The sequence below is a fragment of the Triturus cristatus genome, chromosome 3_2, assembly GCF_964204655.1.
Source record: "Triturus cristatus chromosome 3_2, aTriCri1.1, whole genome shotgun sequence".
Lineage (NCBI taxonomy): Eukaryota > Metazoa > Chordata > Amphibia > Caudata > Salamandridae > Triturus > Triturus cristatus.
Genome location: NC_140584.1, coordinates 33052271 through 33073169, shown reverse-complemented (window position 1 = coordinate 33073169; position 20899 = coordinate 33052271). Strand labels below are relative to the sequence as shown.

Sequence of the window (20899 nt, the reverse complement as noted above, 5' to 3'; positions counted from 1 at the left end):
TTCAATTTATGAAATAGGATTAGGAGAGGAAGCTAAGGGGATTTTGATGCGAATCCTTGAGCCTAGTTACTATAAGAAGACAAGGTTCAAGGTTATTGGGACAATGTTTTCTGTTTGGCGCAAGATCCGACGCAAATGGTCTATTTCGAATATTAATCTTTATACGCCTTTTACAGCGGCAAGACTTCTACCCCCAATCTTTCAAGATTATATTACTTTCAGATGGGCCTCTTCTGGTCTGACAGTTTAAGGGGATCTAGTTTTGGATGGGGCTATGATCTCTTTTTCTCTTTTAAAGGATAAGTTTAATCTTAATACACATGATTTTTTCAAATATCTGCAGATTCGCAGCTTCGTTGATAGATTGAAGGTCCAAACAATTACTATATTTGATAGAATTATCCTGTTTGAATTAATTTCAAAGAGGTCTAAAATTGGTGGTATTTACCAACAACTACTTTTAGGCCTTCCGGATGATATCCAGCTGCAGAATGCCAATCTGAAGGCTAAGTTAGGGGTGTCAGGTGTGGACATCACCCAAGTTCTCGAACTGTCCAATAAGGTCTTAATTTCTGGAAGTCTACGCTCTCAATGTTTTATGGCTTTATTCGACCTATATTACACCCCGGCGAAGATTTCTAAATGGGGGGGTAGCCGGGGGTGCCTATGTCCAAGATGTGGATTCCCAGCTGCAAACGATGTACCTATGTTTTTTGTTTGTCCTAAATTGGGGTCCTTTCTTTAGGAGGTAGAACAATTTATTAACTCAAGGCTTATGATATCAGTTACTCTCTCACCCGAGTTGGTGGTGTGTGGGCTAGAAAACACCGGACCGCCTGGGAGATCCCGCTATGCATCAGTTTTTTTGTTTATTGCGATGTCTTTAGTTCGCCTTTGTATTACATCACAATGGATTAGCCCAGATGCGCCGACCTTTATTAATTGGAGAGCAAGGATTCTAGCCCTCTTTAATTTGGAGTCAGCAGTTTGGTTTAGATGGGGAAGAAAGAGGCGGGTGTGGGGTCAGAAGATTTGGGCTCCAGTGGCGGAGTGGCTCAGTGAATAGACCCTATTTGGGCTTTGTTTATTTCTCTCTTTTTTCATGGTTCCTTTCTGGATTTAACGTACCCTCTAGCTTGTTTTTCTATGTACATTGCTTTCTGATTTTAAATAAGTGCTTTTTCCCTATTTGTTTTTGGAATACTTCTCTGTATGTTCAGCCATGATTACTATGTCATTATTATATGTTTTTATGCTTATCAATCTTTAATAAAAATTAAAAAAAACGGGAATTCCAAGGCGGTCTCCTGTCTAGGTATTAACCAAGCCAGACTCCGCTTAATTTCTGAGATCAGACGAGATCAGGTGCTTTCTGGGTGGTATGGCGGGAGGCATGAAGTGCACTGACTTTGGGGCTCTTAGCTTTTTTCATTTTACTTCTCTGCTGGCAATAGTAAGCGAGAGAAGCCACCCTCATTCACCTAAAGCAAAAAAAAAATAAATAGCCTACAGAACCTAGTATTCCCAGGTTGTCTCCCATAAAGGTACCAACCAGGCCCTACACTGCTTAATTTCTAAGACCAGCTGAGATCAGGTGTTTTTAGGGTGGTATGCCCGGAGGCATGAAGAGCTTTGACTTTGGGGTCTTAGCTTTTTTCATTCTACTTCAGTGCTGGCCATCTTAAGCAAGACAAGCCACCCTCATTCACCTAAAGGAAAACAACAAAAAAAGAAATAGCCTACAGCACCTTCATTTACCTAATGAACCTCATTTACCTAAAGCTAAAAAAAAAAAAAGCCTACAACAACTGCTATTCCCAAGCACTCTCCCATCCAGGTGATAACCAGGCCAGACTCTGCTTCATTTCTGAGATGATACGAGATCAGGTGCTTTCAGTGAGGTATGGCCTTAAGGCATGAAGAGCACCGACTTCAGGGCTCTTAGCTTTTTTCATTCTTCTTGAGTGCTGGCCATAGTAAGGGAGCCAAACCACCATCCTTAACCTAAAGCAAAACAACAAAAACCAAATAGCCTACAGCACTTGGTATTCCCAGGCCATCTCCCATCCAGGTGCTAACCAGGCCAGACTCTGCTTAACTTCTGAGATCAGACTAGATCAGGTGCTTTCTTTGTGCAATGGCCGTAGGCACACAGAGCATTAACTTAGGGTCTCTTAGCTTAATTCATTCTACTTCAGGGATGGCCATCCTAAGCGAGAAAAGACACCCTCATTCACCTAAATCAAACCAATAAAAAAAAAAGAAACCTACAGCACCTGGTATTCCAAGGCAGTCTCCAACCCAGGTACTAACCAGGCCCGACCCTGCTTAACTTCTGAGATCAGACGAGAACAGGTGCTTTCAGGGTGTTATGGCCAGAAGCATGAAGACCTTTGACATTGGTGCTCTTAGCTTTTTTTTCATTCTAATTCAGTGTTAGCCATAATAGGCGAGACAAGCCACCCTCTTTCACCTAAAGCAAAACAACAACATAACAAAAAGCCTACAGGAGGTCTCCCATCCAGGTACTAACCAGGCTGACCCTGCTTAACTTCTGAGATCAGACATCAGGTGCTTTCAGGGTGGTATAGCCATAGGCATAAACAGCGCTGAGTTTGGGGCTCTTTGCATTTTATATTCTACTTCAGTGCTAGCTATACTAAGCGAGACAAGCCACCCTCATTCACATACAGCATAACAAAAACAAAAAGTCTACAGCACCGGGAATTCCCAGGCGGTCTCCCGTCCAGGTACTAACCAGGCCTTTGTACGCTTAATTTCTGAGATCAGTATGAAGGCATGAAGTGCACTGACTTTGGGGCTCTTAGCCTTTCTCAGTCTACTTCTCTGAAGCAAAACAAACAACAACAAAATAGCCTACAGAACCTGATATTCCCAGGTTGTCTCCAATAAAGGTACCAACCAGGCCCGACCCTGCTTAACTTCTGAGATCAGACAAGATCAGGTGCTTTTAGGGTGGTATGGACAGAGGAAGGAAGAGCTCTGACTTTGGGGTTCTTAGCTTTTTTTATTCCACTTCAGTGCTGGCCATCTTAAGCAAGACAAGCCACCCTCATTCACCTAAAGGAAAACAAAAACAAAAAATAGCCTACAGCACCTCGTATTCATGGGCGGTCTCCCATCCAGATAATAACCAGGCAAGAACCTTCTTAACTTCTGAGATCAGACAAGATCAGGAGCTCTTAGGGTCGTATGGCCATAGGAATGAAGAGCACTGACTTTGGGGTCTTAGCTTTTTTCATTCTACTTCGGTGCTGGCAATAGTTAGCAAGACAAGTCACCCTCATTTACCTAAAGCTAAAAAAAAAATACCTACAACACCTGGTATTCCCAGGCAGTCTCTCCCAGGTGCTAACCAGGCCCGACTCTGCTTTACTTCTGAGATTAGATAAGATCAGGTGCTTTTAGGGTGGTATGGCCATAGGCATAAACAGCTGAGTTTGGGGCTCTTAGCATGTTTTATTCTACTTCAGTGCTAGCCATAGTAAGCAAGACAAGCCATCCTCATCCACCTACAGCAAAACAAAAACAAAAAGCCTACAGCACTGGGAATTCCCAGGCGGTCTCCCGTCCAGGTGCTTTCTGTGTGCAATGGCCGTAGGCACAGAGAGCATTAACTTTGGGGCTCTTAGCTTAATTCATTCTACTTCAGGGATGGCCATCCTAAGCAAGAAAAGATACCCTCATTCACCTAAATCAAACCAAAAAAAACCGAACAAAGCGGTACAAAAGGGGGGTGGTGATGGACTGAGCATCAGAACCAATCAAACACTCACACCCAGTCAACAGATCTGGGTTTGGTCCATCACCGTTCTTTAGCCCACTCTGCCACCCCAGTTCAGACATGGCCATATGACTGGGTGTGAGTGTTTGATTGGTTCTGATGCTCCGTCCATCACCACCCCCTTTTGTACCGCTTTGTTCGCCATAAGTTGGCAGGGTATGCTCAGACGTGAGTCCCTTGCTCACTTTGCCACTGGATTCAAGCAAGCCTGGCTGAAGACGGCTGAAATTCCAGAAACCGGTCCTAGGAAGCTTGTTTCCGGTCCAGGGAAGATATGGCTTGGCAGTTCGGGCTGGACTGTTCCCATGAGGCACAGAGTCAGACTGATTTGCATATGGCCATGTCTGAACTGGGGTGGCATTGTGGGCTAAAGAACGGTGATGGATCAAACCCAGATCTGTTGACTGGGTGTGAGTGTTTGATTGGTTCTGATGCTCCGTCCATCACCACCCCCTTTTGTACCGCATAGTAAGGGAGCCAAGCCACCATCATTAATCTAAAGCAAAACAAACAAAAAAAAGAAAAAAGCCTACATCACCTGGCATTTCCAGGCAGTCTCCCATCCATGTACTAACCAAACCTGACCCTGCTTAACTTCTGAGATCAGAAGAGATCAGGTGCTTTCAGTGTGGTATGGCTGTAGGCATGAAGAACATTAACTTGGGGCTCTTAGCTTAAATCCTTATTTTTCAGGTCTGGCCATCCTGAGTGAGAAAAGACACCCTCATTCACCAAAATCAAAACCAAAAAGAAGAAAGCTACATCACCTGGCATTCCAAGGCAGTCTCTCATCCAGGTAGTAACCAGGCACGACCCTGCTTAACTTCTGAGATCAGACCAGAACAAGTGTTTCCAGGGTGGTATGGCCCGAGGCATGAAGAAATCTGACTTCGGGGCACTTAGCTTTTTTCACTCTACTACAGTGCTGGACATAGTAAGCGAGACAAGCCACCCTCATTCACCTGAAGCAAAACAACAACGAAAAAAGTCTACAACACCTGGTATTCCCAGTTTGTCTCCCATCCAGGTACCAACCAGACACCACACTGCTTAGCTGCTAAGATCAGACAAGATCAGGTGCTTTCAGGTAGGTATATCCGGAGGCATGCAGTGCACCGACTTTGGTACTCTTAGCTTTTTACATTGTACATTGGTGCTGGCCAAAATACGCGAGACAAGCCACCCTCATTCACCTAAAGCAAGACAACAACAAAACAAAAAGCCTACAGCACCTGGTATTCCCAGGTTGTACCAACCAGACCTGGCACTGCTTAGCTTCTGAGATCAGACAAGATCAGGTACTGTCAGGTAGGTATATCCGCACGCATGAAGTGCACCGACTTTGGTGCTCTTAGTTGTTTCATTCTACTTCAATGCTGACCATAATAAGGGAGACAAGCCACCCTCATTCACCTAAAGCAAAACAAAACAAATAAAAACAGCCTACAGCACAGGATATTCCCAGGTGGTCTCCTGTCCAGGTACTAACCAGGCTGACCCTGCTTAACTTTATTTTACTTCAGGGCTGGCTATAGTAAGTGAGACAAGCAACCCTCATTCACCTACACCAAAACAAAAACAAATATAGCCTACAGCACTTGGTATTCCCAGGCAGCCTCTCATCCAGGTACCAACCAGGCCAGACCCCACTTAACTTTATTTTACTTCAGGGCTGGCTATAGTAAGTGAGACAAGCCACCCTCATTCACCTAAAGCAAAAACAAACAAAAACATATAGCCTACAGCACTTGGTATTCCCAGGCCGTCTCCCATCCAGGTACTAACCAGACCCGACCCTGCTAAACTTCTGAGATCAGACAAGATTAGGTGCTTTCAGGGTGGTATGGCCATAGGCATGAACGGCTCTGACTTTGGGGCTCTTGCATTTTTTATTCTACTTCAGTGCTGGCCATAGTAAGAGAGACAAGCCACCCGCATTCACCTAAAGCAAAACAAACAAACAAAAATGTGCCTGCAACACCTGGTATTCCCAGGTTGTCTCCCATAAAGGTACCAAATAGGTCCGAACCTGCTTAACTTCAAAGATCAGACCAGATCAGGTGTTTTCAGGGTGGTATAACCAGAGGCATGAGAAGCTCTGCTTTGAGGGTCTTAGTTTTTTTCGTTCTACTTCAGTGCTGTCCATCTTAAGCTAGGCAAGCCACCCTAATTCACCTAAAAGAAAACAACAAAAAAACAAATAGTTTACAGCCCCTCGAATTCCTGGGCGGTCTCTTATCCAGGTACTAACCAGGCCAGACCCTGCTTAACTTCAGAGTTCAGACAAGATCAGGTGCTTTCAGGGTCGTATGGCCAGAGGCATAAAGAGCACTGACTCTGGGGCTCTTACCTTTTTTCATTCTACTTCGGTGCTGGCAATGGTAAGCAAAACAAGCCACCCTCATTTAGCGAAAGCCAAAAAAAAAAAACTACAACACTTGATATTCCCAGGCCCGACTAAGCATTAACTTCTGAGATCATACGAGATCAGGTGCTTTCAGGGTGGTTTTTTCGTAGGCATGAAGAGCACTGACTTCAGGTATCTTAGCTTTTTCATTCTACTTCAATGCTGGCCATAATAAGGGAGTCAAGACACCATCATTAACCTAAATCAAAACAAACTAAAAAAACAAAAAAGCCCACACCACCTGGTATTCCCAGGCGATCTCCCATCCAGGTACTAACCAGACCCGACCCTGCTTAACTTCTGAGATCAGAGAAGATCAGGTGCTTTCAGGTACGTATGTCCAGAGGAATGAAGTGCACTGACATTGGGGCTCTTAGCATTTTTCATTCTACTTCAGTGCTGGCAATAGTAAGCGAGACAAGCCACCCTCATTCACCTAAAGAAAACAAAAACAAAAAGCCTACACCACCTGGTACTCCAAGGCAGTCTCCAATCCAGGTACTAACCAGGCCTGACCCTGCGTATCTTCTGAGATCAGATGAGATCAGGTGCATTCAGGGTGGTATGGCTGGAGGCATGAAGAGCCCTGACTTAGGGGGTCTGAGCTTTTTTCATTCTACTTCAGTGCTGGCCATCTTAAGCAAGACAAGCCACTCTCATTCACCTAAAAGAAAACAACAACAAAATGAATAACCTACAGCACCTGGTATTCCTGGGCGGTCTCACATCCAGGTACTAACCAGACCAGACCCTGCTTAACTTCTGAGATCAGACAAGATCAGGTGCTTTCAGCGTGGTTTGGCCAGAGCCATGAAGAGCACTGACACTGGGGTTTTTAGCTTTTTTCATTCTACTTCGGTGCTGGCAATGGTAAGCAAAACAAGCCACCCTCATTTAACTAAAGCCCCCCCAAAAAAGCCTACAACACCTTGTATTCCCAGGCAGTCTCCCATCCAGGTGCTAACCAGGTCCGACAATGCTTAACTTCTGAGATCATTAGAGATCAGGTGCTTTCAGGGTGGTTTGGTGGTAGGCAAGAAGAGCACCGACTTCAGGGATCTTAGCTTTTTTCCTTCTACTTCAATGCTGGCCATAGTAAGGGAGCCAAGCCACCATCATTAACCTAAATCAAAACAAACGAAAAAAACAAAAAAACCCTACACCACCTGGTATTCCCAGGCAATCTCCCATCCAGGTACTAACCAGACACGACCCTGTTCTACTTTTGAGATCAGACAAGATCAGGTAATTTCACGTAGGTATGTCCAGAGGAATGAAGTGCACTGACTTTGGGTCTCTAAGCTTTTTTCATTCTACTTCAGTGCTGGCTAGTAGTAAGCGAAACAAGCCAACCTCATACACCTAAAGCAAAACAAAAACAAAAAGCCTACAGCACCTGGTGCTCCAAGGCAGTCTTCAATCCAGGTACTAACCAGGCCTGACCCTGCGTATCTTCAGAGATCAGATGCTTTCAGGGTGGTATGGCCAGAGGCAATACGAGCTCTGACTTTGGGGGTCTTAGCTTTTTTCATTCTATTTCAGTGCTGGCCATAGTAAGCGAGACAAGCCACCCTCATTCACCTAAAGCAAAACAAAAACAAAAAGCCTACAGCATCTGGTATTCCAAGGCAGTCTCCCATCCAGGTACTAACCAGACCTGACCCTGCTTAACTTCTGAGATAAGATGAGATCAGGTGCTTTCAGGGTGGTGTGGCCAGAGGAATGAAGAGCTCTGACTTTGGGGAACTCAGCTTTATTCATTGTACTACAGTGCTGGCCATAGTAAGCAAGACCAGCCAACCTGATTCACCTAAAGCAAAACAATGAAAAAAAAGTCTACAGCACCTGGTATTCCCAGGTTGTCTCCCATCCAGGTACCAACCAGGCCTACCCGGCTTAACTTCTGAGATCAGATGAGATCAGGTGTATTCAGTGTGGTATGGCCGGAGGCATGAAGAGCTCTGACTTTGGGGGTCTTAGCTTTTTTCATTCTACTTCAGAGCTGGCCATCTTAAGCAAGACAAGCCACCCTCATTCACCTAAAGCAAGACGAATAGCCTACAGCATCTAGTATTCCTGAGCGGTCTCACATCCAGGTACTACCCAGGTCAGACCCTGCCTAACTTCTGAGATCAAACAAGATCAGGTGCTTTCAGGGTGGTATGGCCAGAGCAATGAAGAGCATGGACACTGGTGTTTTTAGCTTTTTTCATTCTACTTCGGTGCTGTCAATGGTAAGCAAAACAAGCCACCCTCATTTAGCTAAAGCCAAAAAAAAGCCTACAACACCCGGTATTCCCAGGCAGTCTGCAATCCAGGTGCTAAACAGGCCCGACTCTGCTTAACTTCTGAGATCATATGAGATCAGGTGCTTTCAGGGTGGAATGGCCATAGGCATGAAGAACACTTGCTTCAGGGCTCTTAGCTTTTTTCATTCTACTTCAGTGCTGGACATAGTAAAGGAGCCAAGCCACCATCATTAACCTAAAGCAAAACAAACAACACCGCCTGGCGATCTCCCATCCGGGTACTAACCAGACCCGACCCTGCTTAAGTTCTGAGATCAGACAAGATCAGGTGCTTTCAGGTAGGTATGGATGGAGGCATGAAGTGCACTGACTTTGGGGCTCCTAGCTTTTTTCATTCTACTTCAGTGCTGGCAATAGTAAGCGAGACAAGCCACCCTCATTCACCTAAAGCAAAACAAAAAGACTTAAGCACCTGGTATTCCAAGGGAGTCTCCCTTCCAGGTACTAATCAGGCCCAACCCTGCTTTACTTCTAAGGTCAGACAAGATCAGGTGCTTTCAGTGTGGTATGGATGTTGGCATTAAGAGCACTGAATTTGGGTCTCTTAGCTTAATTCATTCTACTTCAGGGCTGACCATAGTAGGCGTGAAAAGACACTGTCATTCACATAAATCAAAACAAAAAAAGAAGTACACAGGACATGGTGTTCCTAGGCGGTCTCCCATCCAGGTACTAACCCTGCTTAACTTCCGATATCAGACGACACCAGGTGCTTTCAGGGCGGTACAGTCATAGGCATAAATAGTATTGACTTTAGGGCTCTTACTTTTTTTCTTTCTACTTCAGTGCTGGCTATAGTAAGGTAGAGAAGCCACCCTGATTTACCTAAAGCAAAAAAAAATACCGTACAGCACCTGGTATTACTAAGCCGTCTCCCATTCAGGTACTAACCAGGCCTGATGCTGCTTAACCTCTGTGACCAGATGAGATCAGGTGCTTTCAGGGTGGTATGGCCGGAAGCACAAAGAACTGTGACTTTGGGGTTCTTAAATCTTTTAATTCTACTTAATTTCTGGCCTTTTTAAGCATAGCAAGCCACACTCATTCACATAATGGAAAACAACAAAAAAACAAATAGCCTACAGCACCTGGTATCCCCTGGCAGTCTCCCATCCAGGCACTAACCAGGCCAGTCCCTGCTTAGCTTCTGAGATCAGAAAACATCAGGCCCTTTCAGGGTAGTATGGCCAGAGGCGTGAAGAGCAATGACTTTAGGGCTCTTAGCTTTTTTCATTCTACCTCAGTGCTGGCAATTAGTAAGCAAAACAAGCCACCCTCATATACCTAAAGCAAAATAATAATAATAATTACAGCACCAGGTATTCCCAGGCAGTCTCCCATCCAGGTGCTACTGAGGCCTGACTCAGCTTACGTTCTGAGATCATACCAGATCAGGTGCTTTCAGGGTGGTACGGCCGTAGGCATGAAGAGCACCGATTTCAGGGCTCTTCACTTTTTTCATTCTACTTCAGTGCTGGCCATAGTAAGGGAGACAAGCCGCCATCATTAACCTAAAGCAAAACTAACAAGAAAAATAAAAAAGCCAACAGCACCTGGTACTAACCAGACCCGACCCTGCTTAACTTCTGAGAGCAGACAAGGTCACATGCTTTCAGGTAGGTATGGCCGGAGGTATGAAGTGCAATTACTTTGGGGCTCTTAGCTTTTTTCATTCTACTACAGTGCTGCCCATTGTAAGCAATACAAGCCACCCTCATTCACCTAGAGCAAAACAATAACAATACAACAAAAAAGCCTACTTCACCTTGCATTCCCAGGCGGTGTCCTATCCATGTATTAACCAACCCTGCTTAACTTCTGAGATCAGGCAAGATCAGGTGCTTTCAGTGTGGTATGGTTGTAGGCATGAAGAGCATTAACTTTGGGTCTCTTAGCTTAATTCATTCTACTTCAGGGCTTTCCATAGTAAGCGAGAAAAGACACCCTCATTCACCTAAATCAAAACAAAAAAAAAGAAGCCTCCAGCACCTTTTATTCTGTGGCGGTTACCCACCCAGGTACTAACCGGGCACAAACCTGCTTAACTTCAAAGATCAGACAAGACATGGGGCTTTCAGGGTGGTATGGCTGTAGCAATGAAGAGCTTCTACTTCAGTGCTGGCCATAGTAAGCGAGACAAACCACCCTCATTCACCTAAAGCAAAACAACAACAAAAAGCCTACAGCATGTGGCATTCCCAGGCATTCTCCAAACCAGGTACTAACCAGGGCCGACCCAGCTTAGCTTCTGAGATCAGATGAGATCGGGTGCTTTCAGGGTGGTATGGCCGGAGGCATGAAGAGCTCTGACTTTGGGGCTCTTATCTTTTTTCAATGTACTTCAGTGCTGGCCATTGTAAGCGAGACAAGCCACCCTCATTCCCCTAAAGCAAAACAACAAAAAACAGAAAGAAAAGCCTACAGCACCTGGTATTCCAGGCCGTCTCCCATCCAGGTACTAACCATGCACAACCCTGTGTAACTTCAAAGATCAGACAAGACCAGGTGCTTTGATGGTGGTATGGCTGTAGGCACTAACTTTGGGGCTCTTAGCTTTTTTCAATCTACTTCAGTGCTGGCTAGAGTAAGCGGGACAAGCCATACTCATTCACCTAAGGCAAAACAAACAAAAAAATTGCCTATAGAACCTGGTATTCCCAGGTTATCTCCCATAAAGGTAACAACCAGGTCAGACCCCGCTTAACTTCTGAGATCAGACAAGATCAGGTGCTTTCAAGGTGGTATGGCTGTAGGCATTAAAAGCACTGACTTTGGGGCTCTTAGCTTTTTTTCAATGTACTTCAGTGCTGGCTATAGTAAGCGGGACAAGCCATCCTCATTCACCTAAGGCAAAACAAACAAAAAATTGCCTATAGACCCTGGTATTCCCAGGTTCTCTCCCATAAAGGTAACAACCAGGTCAGACCCCGCTTAACTTCTGAGATCAGGTGCTTTCAAGGTGGTATGGCTGTAGGCATTAAAAGCACTGACTTTGGGGCTCTTAGCTTTTTTCAATGTACTTCAGTGCTGGCTATAGTAAGCGGGACAAGCCATCCTCATTCACCTAAGGCAAAACAAACAAAAAATTGCCTATAGACCCTGGTATTCCCAGGTTCTCTCCCATAAAGGTAACAACCAGGTCAGACCCCGCTTAACTTCTGTAATCAGGTGCTTTCAAGGTGGTATGGCTGTAGGCATTAAGAGCACTGACTTTGGGGCTCTTAGCTTTTTTCAATGTACTTCAGTGCTGGCCATTGTAAGCGAGACAAGTCACCATCATTCACGTAAAGCAAAATAACAAAAAAACAGCCCATAGCACCTGGTATGCCCTGGAGGTCTCCCATCCAGGTACCTACCAGGCCAGTCCCTACTTAACTTCTGAGATGAGACAAGATCAGGTGCTTTCATGGTGGTATGGCCAGAGGTGTGAAGATTACTGACTTTAGGGCTCTTAGCTTTTTTCATTCTACTTCGGTCCTGGCAATAGTAAGCAAAACAAACCACCCTCATTTACCTGAAGCAAAAAAAGAAATCTACAGCACCTGGTATTCCCAGGCAGTCTCCCATCCAGGTACTAACCATGCACAACCCTGCGTATCTTCAAAGATCAGACAAGACCAGGTGCTTTCATGGTGGTATGGCTGTAGGCATGAAGAGCACTGACTTTGGGGCTCTTAGCTTTTTAAAATATACTTCAGTGCTGGCCATAGTAAGCGGGACAAGCCATCCTCATTCTCCTAAGGCAAAACAAACAAAAAAATTGCCTATAGAACCTCGTATTCCCAGGTTGTCTCCCATAAAGGTAACAACCAGATCAGACCCTCCTTAACTTCTGAGATCAGATGAGATCAGGTGCTTTCAAGGTGGTATGGGTGTAGGCATTAAGAGCACTGACTTTGGTGCTCTTAGTTTTTATCATTCTACCTCATTGCTGGCCATATTAAGCGAGACAAGCGATCCTCATTCACCTAAGGCAAAACAAACAAAAAAATTGCCTATAGAACTTGGTATTCCCAGGTTATCTCCCATAAAGGTAACAACCAGGTCAGACCCGTGCTTAACTTCTGAGATCAGACGAGATCAGGTGCTTTCAGGGTGGCTTGGCCGGAGGCATGAAGAGCACTGACTTTGGGTTTCTTAGCTTTTTTCATTTTACTTTGGTTCTGGTAATAGTCAGCAAAACAAGCCACCCTCATTCACCTAAAGCAAAACAACAAAAAACAGTCTACAGCACCTGGTATTCCCAGGCGTTCTCCCAACCAGGTAATAACCAGGCCCGACCCAGCTTAGCTTCTGAGATTAGATGAGATGAGGTGCTTTCCGGGTGGTAAGGCCGGAGGCATGAATTGGTCTGACTTTGGGGCACTTAGCTTTTTAGGTCTCGCTGAGCCCAGCGCATGCGCTGGCTTGGAGAGACATTTTGGAGGTGAGTTTTCAAAGTGCTGCTGGTTGGCCTAGCGCTTGCGTTCAAGCGCGAACCGCTAGCCTTCAGCAGCACTTTGAAAACTCGTGCTTTTGCGCGTCATCGCGATCACTTTCGCTTTCAGAGCGATCGCAATGACTTTCGCTTTTACGGCCGCGCGGCGTTACTTTTACTGCCGCGTGGCCAATGCTTGTTTAAAACATGCTCTCAGATTCAAGATACTATTTCTTCCATCAGCTGCGCACCCACTTCTCTTTTCTCCCTCAAACGATCTATTGTGTTTTTTAGTTATTCACGTTCGTGAGCATTTGTACTACTCACGTGTTATTACATTAATTCAATAATGTATCTGTGGGAATAATAGAACCAATTATTGAATCCTATTATTTTTCCTTCGTACTGTAAAGTAAAACCTATTTACTTCCGTTGGTGAAACGCAAAAGGTGACTATTGTGATGTGAAAAGGTGCCAGAGCACAGGATTGAAAATAAAATGGCTTTTAAGAGTGGTATTTTATAACGTTGCACTACTCCTTGGGTTATGGGAACATTCCTGTTTTACATTACCCTACAACGATGACACTGAATTGATAGCATCAGGAAATGCAGGTCACTGGTAGTGGAAAAGTAACGACCAGGGATTGCTGGGGTGCAACAGGGATTGCTCTCCAGTGCTGGCCCGACATGCTCCAGAGCAGTCAGTGACCCCGTGCAAGAGGTCATGTGTCAGTGCATTGTTTTCAAGATGTCCTTGAAATAACGGTGTCATGCGGCTTAAGTGGCTGGGGCACCTCGCTCGCTAAGTATGAGCCTGTCATTACCAACTCTTTTCACAACATTGCTTCTGAAAATACCCACGTCAGTCCTCCCAAGACAAGCTAGATTTGAATCTTTAACCAGAAGGCGAAAGGCTTTATTTTCACTGCGTGTTCATATGTGATTTAATTACGCTTTCCCAGTAAGATCATGGCTGAAATCGGAGTTTATCAGTTTGGTTTATCGCCGCACCGTGCGCAGTGTCTCGTGTTCCTAAAGCTCGTATATGAAAACAAATGTGGAAGGGCAGAAAAATGAAGAGGAGGTGGCACACAACATGTCAAGCAGAGGTAGGAAGGACATTCATTTGTATGGAAAAGTCAAATGTGCTACTCAGTTAAAACATTCATAAACTTTCAAAACAAGCATTGGCAAAGGCAACTAAGTCGTGTTCGGTTGCACTATTGGCATTACCACAAATCTTGATTGGTAACGATTTGACAACCAAGGGCATAACATACACACAAATATTAAGATGATAAAATGTCTATCCTAGCAGCTTGACAAGCAAATGTCAAACAGTCTACTTTATTAGCACCTCATTCCATATTAAAAAACTGCAGCTTATCAAGCAACCCTCATCTTACAACAGTTTCAAAGAATGAAACCGAGTGCTCAAAAAGACTTACTTCAACTGGTACCCTCCCTATTTCACCCGCCCCCCTCCCCCAAATATCTTTATGTTTTCTAATATTGTCTCAAAGCTGAAACTCCGAGTCAGGCGTATGCGGTCGTATTTGCTCAACCATTAATATGTATTTTCTTTGTTTTCGAGCACCGCTTAATCATAATTCTGGGGGTGCCTGTGTTTTTTATTTACAGTTCAAATCATTAAATCAAATACATATCCCATCAGTTTTCGTGAAGCTTACAACTTTTATTTTTCTGACTTCAATGTATAAATGTCTCAAAGCTCACAACCATGTAACAGTAGTGAATATTCGAGCTTGTGTATTGAAAGCATTGTGGGCCTGTATTACATTGAGTGCCCCAGGGGTGCAACAGCATGTGAGCCCGCTTCTTGCACCCCCAGGGAACTTTGGTCTTACTGAAGGGGCTGCAGATGCTTGTTGTGTTGCTGTCTGCCAAGTGGAAGACAGACCGACAGCTTCGGATGGTCTGCCTTTCACTAAAGTTCTGCCCCTTGAACAGACAAGAGTTCATGTTTGCCTTGGAGACAGTGGTAGGAAAGATGCCTTTTCTACATAGTCACTCGGATTTTTCGGTCTTTTGCTAAACCCTATGTTTTTGCTGGCTTTATGACTCGGTGCACTTTAATCTTGCTAACCCATGGTAAAGTGCCTGAGCGTTCCCTTTAAACATGGTGACATTGACATATTCCTAATTAGTATATCAAACCCCTTCCATGTGCACGACGGCCAGGAGCCGTCGTGCGCATCAGTACTCATGTGCGCAGGATGGCTCCCGACCGTCCTCGCACATGGCACCGGAAATCCCTCTGCTGCAGGCACCAGAGGGATTTCCTTTCCCCCCTCCCCAAGACCCTCGGGAGCTGGGGAAGAGCTTCCCCAGCTCCTGAGGCTCTCCCCCTGGTTTCCCTGAAATGACGACCAGAGCGCCTGTCGCGCTGTCGTCACTTCAAAGAAACCGAAACTGAAACGAGCCTGTAAACTCATTTCAGTTACACTTTCTATGTGCTCAGGGAGCTATCTCAGCCCTCCGAGCACGTAGAAAGACAGGAGAGGTATCATTGGAAAGTGGAGAATCCCCTAGTGGATCTCTGTTTGGGGATCGCCCCAGGAGGGCAAAATGCAACAGTCTTTCTGCCCCCCGGGGCAGATGGGGGCAATAGCCCCTTATCTGCCCCAAGGGGGGGCAGAAAGCCCACTAGGCACCACGGTTTTTATAGGTCTCGTATGAGCCAGCGCATGCGCTGCTCTGGCGAGACATTTAGTGTGTGGGCTTTTAAAAGTGCTACCACAGCTTTTTGGCTGGCATCGACTGTGCGGTTACGTGCACAATGATGAGCAGAGCGCCATCTGGCTTTCCTCTCTCGTCATGGTGCGCGCACATCGCACACCACTCGCCATCCTGCTTTCACTTTTCCCATCGCGCGCGCACCACTTGCGTCCTTTTTTTTTTCTTTTAGCGTGCACGCGCACACAATTCCCGGGATGCGGATAGGGGCGCCAAGCACACACACAGAAGGTGCAAGGCAACTACACACATCTCACCTTGGCAAGAACATCGTTGTCCACATACGTGATACACAGGTGTGTAAACACTGTACGAGACAAGACATAATCCTTGCTTAAATGGCGCTGTGACCACATAAGGGAAACCTTAGAAGAGGCTGGGGCCTGGGCTTTGGAGAACAGGACTATTGCCTTAAGGTAAAGACGAGCACATTTGGCAATAAACAATTCCAGGTCGTCTGGCTCTTTAAAACTGAAGCCACACAGTATTTCCGGGTCACACACTAGGCAGTAGTAAAACAAAGAGGCTAGAAACCTTTTCCATGGTGTTTGTCAACATTTTGTTTGAGGTGTTCTGACTCCTGGTACTCGCTCTAGATCCATCACCAGCTTCGCATCCTTCACATCTGTTACTCTGCCCCTCCTCAGACCCTCGCACTTCCGCATTCTCAGGCCCACTTCTCCTGTGTGGACCTTGTTGTCTGGCAGTGTGTGTGCTTTGTGTGTCTTCCACTTCGCGTTTGTGCTCCTGAGGCACTCGGACTGCAGGGGGTGTCCTGGCACTCCTGTGGATGTGTCACAGCCTGAATCTACCAAATGCTAAAGGCATGTGTCTTCCTCGTCTTCTTTCCTCCTTCCTACTCGGGGCAGCACCCATGGGCCTTCCAGAGCTTCACGCCATAAAGTTTCCCCCATTCTAACAGGTCTTGACACCCTGTCATTCGAGGAGTCTCTTTGTACTTCTTTTATTTTATTTGCTGAGAACTCTGCTCATTTAGCATAGGTTTATCTTTCTTTCAGCTAATTTTTGAGGATTCTGTCCCTTTAAGTCTGCCCCGTCTTTCTTTCATTTATTTTGATGAGGACTCTGCCTCTTGTGGGTTGGAATAGTCTTTCTTTCATGTCATTTGTTGAGGAGACTGACCCTTTTGCTGTGATTGCGCTATTTTTTAACTCCCTTTGTTGATGTTTCTGTCCCCTTTGGAGAAGCCTGATAACTAAAGTTTTTTAGGTCTCGCCTGAGCCAGCGCATGCAGGGAAAATGTGGGCTAATTACCATACGTGGTGCATCAGAGGACAATATATTTTATAAATTTGCACACATGTATAAGAAGGGTGACAGGGCTGTGAGTGCAGAAATGTGAAGCTATATTGGACGGATCTTCGTGAATATGCCATTAGTTCTTCCTATCTTTCATCCTTCTCTCCCCGTACCTAACTGCATCTTCACCCCTGCACTTTGTTTCTTTGTTCTTTCGCCTTCTTAATTCCCTCGTCCTTTTCTTTTTTCCTTCTTTCTCTTGCCCCATTATTTTCTCATTCCTTTTATTCCTTCCCTGTTTGCCCCCTTTCTCTGTCCCTCCCTAGGTTCTTTTCCTGTCTGCCCACCTTCCTTCTTTCCCCCTCCCTCGGTCTGCTCCGCCCTACCTTCCCTCTTCCGTCCATCCTTCCTACCTTCCAAGTTTCCTTCTGTCCTACCTTTTTTACATCCCTCCCTTTCCTTCTCACGTTCCCTGTCGTTCCTTTCCTCATTCTATTTAATCTATAAAGTAACCCCCGTCCGCTCCATCTTTAGCCCCAGGATCCCAGACTTTCCATTCTTTCTCCTTTCCCTGCTCCCTTGCTTCCCACCTTTCTTTCCTGCCTCTCTTCCATTATTCCATCCTTCACTCTTTCCTTCCTTCTGTCTGTCCTTTCTTCCATCTGTCTTTTCTATATTCCCTCTTCCTTCTTCCCTCACCTGCCTTCCTTTTTACCTCACCTGCAATCCTTCCCTTATTCCTTCTTCTTTTCCTCCTGTCACCCGATCTTTCTTCCGTCCCATCTTTTTTCGTGCACCTTTCCTTACACTTGCGAGATTTTGTCCTGCCTTCCAGTTTCACAGTTTTGTTTTGTTGGCACCAAGGCCGTCCTTCACCTCAAAGGCCTCGAAGCCCAGTGGCTGTTGTACTGGGCACAGTATTTTAACTCTGTAGGTAGAGCGCTGACGCCGGGTGTGTTTGCTGCCGTTCAGGCTGTAAGCACGGATTGGTTCTTTGTTTCCTCTCTAGGACTCAGCCTTGCTTGTTTTGTGTAGATGTGTATTTGAAGCAATGCTTAATTTGTAATAAATAAACAAGCATTGGCATAGCCAATTGGTCTCGCCTTTGGGACCTTATAAGAGTTTCACCATGCAGCAGTTGATGTTGTTGTACCAAGGATATTGTGCTGCATAAATAAATGCTTATAAGGTCCCAAAAGCGAGACCTATTGGCTATGCCAATGCTTGTTTAGTTCTACTGCACTGCTGGTTATAGTAAGCGAGAAAAGCCACCCTAATTCAGCTAAAGCAAAACAACAAAAAAACACCTACAGCACCTGGTATTCCCAGGACATCTCCCATCCAGGTACTAACCATGCACAACCCTGTGTAACTTCAAAGATCAGACAAGACCAATGTACTTCAGTGCTGGCCATCGTAAGCGAGACAAGCCACCCTCATTCACGTAAAGCAAAATAATAAAAAAACAGCATATAGCACCTGGTATCCCCTGGAGGTCTCCCATCCAGGTACTAACCAGACCAGTCCCTACTTAACTTCTGAGATGAGACAAGATCAGGTGCTTTCATGGTGGTATAGCCAGAGGTGTGAAGAGCACTTACTTCAGGGCTCTTAGATCTTTTCATTCTACTTCGGTCCTGGCAATAGTAAGCAAAACAAGCCACCCTCACTTACCTGAAGCAAAAAAAAAAATTCTACAACACCTGGTATTCCCAGCCAGTCTCCCATCCAGGTACTAACCATGCACAACCCTGCGTATCTTCAAAGATCAGACAAGACCAGGTGCTTTCATGGTGGTATGGCTGTAGGCATGAAGAGCACTGACTTTGGGGCTCTTAACTTTTTTTAATCTACTTAAGGGCTGGCCATAGTAAGCGGGACAAGCCACTCTCATTCACATAAAGCAAAAAAATAAATAAAACACACACAGCACCCGGTATTCCCACGTCATCTCCAACCACGTACTAACCAGGCCCGACCCTGCTTAACTTCTGAGATCAGAGAAGATCAGGTGCTTTCAGGGTGGTATGGCTGTAGTCATTAAGAGCACTGACTTTGGTGCTCTTAGCTTTCTTAATTCTATTTCAGTGCTGGCCACAGTAAGAGAGACAGGCCACCGTGATTCACTAAAGAAAAACAACAAAAAAACAAAAAGACTACAGCACTTGGTATTCCCAGGCAGTCTCCAACCAGGAGATAACCAGGCCGGACGCTGCTGAACTTCTGAGATCATAGAAGGTCAGGTTCTTTCAGGGTGGTTGGGCCATAGGCATGAAGAGTACCAACTTCAGGGCTATTAGCTTTTTTCATTCTCCTTCAGTGCTAGCCATATTAACGGAGACAAGCCACCATAATTAATCTAAAGCAAAACGAACAAAAAAAAAAACCTACGGCACCTGGTCTTCCATGGCGATCCCCCATCTAGGTACTAACCAGCCCCAACCCTGCTTAACTTCTGATATGAGACAAAATCAGGTGCTTTGATGTAGGTATGGCCGGAGGCATAAAGTGCACTGACTTTGAGACTTTTAGCTTTTTTCATTCTACTTCAGTGCTGGCAATAGTAAGCAAGACAAGCCACCCTCATTCACCTAAAGTAAAGCAAAAAATGCCTACAGCACCTGGTATTCCAAAGCAGTCTCCTATCCAGGTACTAAGAAGACCGACCCTTCTTAACTTCTGAGAAAAGACGAGATCAGGTGCTTTCGGTGTGGTATGGCCGTAGGCATGAAGAGCACTGACATTGGAGCTCTTAGCTTAATTCATTCTACTTCAGGGCTGGCCATAGTAAGCGAGAAAAGACACCCTCATTCACCTGAATCTAAACACAAAAAAGAAGCCTACAGCACCTGGTATTCCCAGGCGGTCTCCCATTCAGGTTCTAACCAGGCCCAACCCTGCTTAACTTCTGGGATCAGACGAGACCAGGTGCTTTTAGGGTGGTATGACCGTAGGCATAAAGAGTACTGACTTTGGGGTGCTTGTTTTTTTTCCTTCTACTTCAGTGCTGGCCATAGTAAGCGAGACAAGCACCATCATTCACCTAAAGCAAAACAAAAATAACAAAAAAAGCCTACAGCACTGGGTATTCCTAGGCAGTCTCAAGTCCAGGTAAAAAACAGGTGCAACCCTGATTACCTTCTGAGATCAGACAAACTCAGTTGCTTTCAGGGTGGTATGGCCATAGGCATAAAGAGCACTGACTCTGGGGCGCGTAGGTTTTTTCATTCTACTTCAGTGCTGGCCATAGTAAGCGAGACAAGCCACCCTCATTCACCTAAAGCAAAAAAACAAAAAGCCTACAGCACTGGGTATTCCCAGGCAGTCTCAAGTCCAGGTAAAAACCAGGTGCAACCCTGATTATCTTCTGAGATCAGACAAGCTCAGTTGCTTTCAGGGTGGTATGGCCATAGGCATAAAGAGCACTGACTTTGGGGCTCTAAGTTTTTTTCATTCTACTTCAGTGCTGGCCATAGTAAGCGAGACACGCCAGCCTCATTCACCTAAAGCAATAAAACAAAAAAACAAAAACCTTACAACAATGGGTATTCCCAGGCAGTCTCCCGTCCAGGTAAAAACCAGGCGCACCCCTGATTATCTTCTGAGATCACACAAGATCAGTTGCTTTCAGGTTGGTATGGCTGTAGGCATAAAGAGCACTGACTTTGGGGCTTTTAGCTTTTTTTCATTCTACTTCAGTGCTGGCCATAGTAAGAGAGACAAGCCACACTCATTCACCTAAAGCAAAACAAACAAAGAAAAAAGCCTACAGCACGTGGTATTCCCAGGCAGTCTCACATCCATGTAGTAACCAGGCCTGACCCTGCTTAACTTCTGAGATCAGGCAAGATCAGGTGCTTTCAGGGTGGTATGGCTGTAGGCATGAAGAGCACTGAGTTTGGGACTCTTAGCATTTTTCATTCAACTTCAGTACTGGCCATA

The 20899-nt window shown here is 45.4% G+C and overlaps 1 non-coding gene and 14 pseudogenes across 1 annotated transcript; all 15 read right to left on the bottom strand.

Annotated features, from left to right (window-relative positions):
* Nucleotides 1-2264: 2264 nt before the first annotated feature.
* LOC146856763 (5S ribosomal RNA) lies at nt 2265-2383 on the bottom strand (annotated as a pseudogene).
* Nucleotides 2384-2874: 491 nt separating this feature from the next.
* LOC146856762 (5S ribosomal RNA) lies at nt 2875-2993 on the bottom strand (annotated as a pseudogene).
* A 337-nt stretch (nt 2994-3330) lies between these two features.
* On the bottom strand, nt 3331-3447 carry LOC146856761 (5S ribosomal RNA; annotated as a pseudogene).
* Nucleotides 3448-4331: 884 nt separating this feature from the next.
* On the bottom strand, nt 4332-4450 carry LOC146856760 (5S ribosomal RNA; annotated as a pseudogene).
* A 1091-nt stretch (nt 4451-5541) lies between these two features.
* LOC146856759 (5S ribosomal RNA) lies at nt 5542-5660 on the bottom strand (annotated as a pseudogene).
* A 1009-nt stretch (nt 5661-6669) lies between these two features.
* On the bottom strand, nt 6670-6788 carry LOC146856758 (5S ribosomal RNA; annotated as a pseudogene).
* A 340-nt stretch (nt 6789-7128) lies between these two features.
* LOC146856757 (5S ribosomal RNA) lies at nt 7129-7247 on the bottom strand (annotated as a pseudogene).
* A 568-nt stretch (nt 7248-7815) lies between these two features.
* Nucleotides 7816-7934, bottom strand: LOC146856756 (5S ribosomal RNA; annotated as a pseudogene).
* A 111-nt stretch (nt 7935-8045) lies between these two features.
* LOC146856755 (5S ribosomal RNA) lies at nt 8046-8163 on the bottom strand (annotated as a pseudogene).
* Nucleotides 8164-8489: 326 nt separating this feature from the next.
* LOC146856754 (5S ribosomal RNA) lies at nt 8490-8608 on the bottom strand (annotated as a pseudogene).
* Nucleotides 8609-10698: 2090 nt separating this feature from the next.
* On the bottom strand, nt 10699-10817 carry LOC146856753 (5S ribosomal RNA; annotated as a pseudogene).
* A 1926-nt stretch (nt 10818-12743) lies between these two features.
* On the bottom strand, nt 12744-12862 carry LOC146856752 (5S ribosomal RNA; annotated as a pseudogene).
* Nucleotides 12863-18878: 6016 nt separating this feature from the next.
* LOC146856751 (5S ribosomal RNA) lies at nt 18879-18996 on the bottom strand (annotated as a pseudogene).
* A 798-nt stretch (nt 18997-19794) lies between these two features.
* Nucleotides 19795-19913, bottom strand: LOC146856750 (5S ribosomal RNA). The gene has a single exon (XR_014980327.1). It is a non-coding gene; the product is annotated as a 5S ribosomal RNA (ribosomal RNA).
* Nucleotides 19914-20720: 807 nt separating this feature from the next.
* LOC146856749 (5S ribosomal RNA) lies at nt 20721-20839 on the bottom strand (annotated as a pseudogene).
* Between the last annotated feature and the right edge of the window lie 60 nt (nt 20840-20899).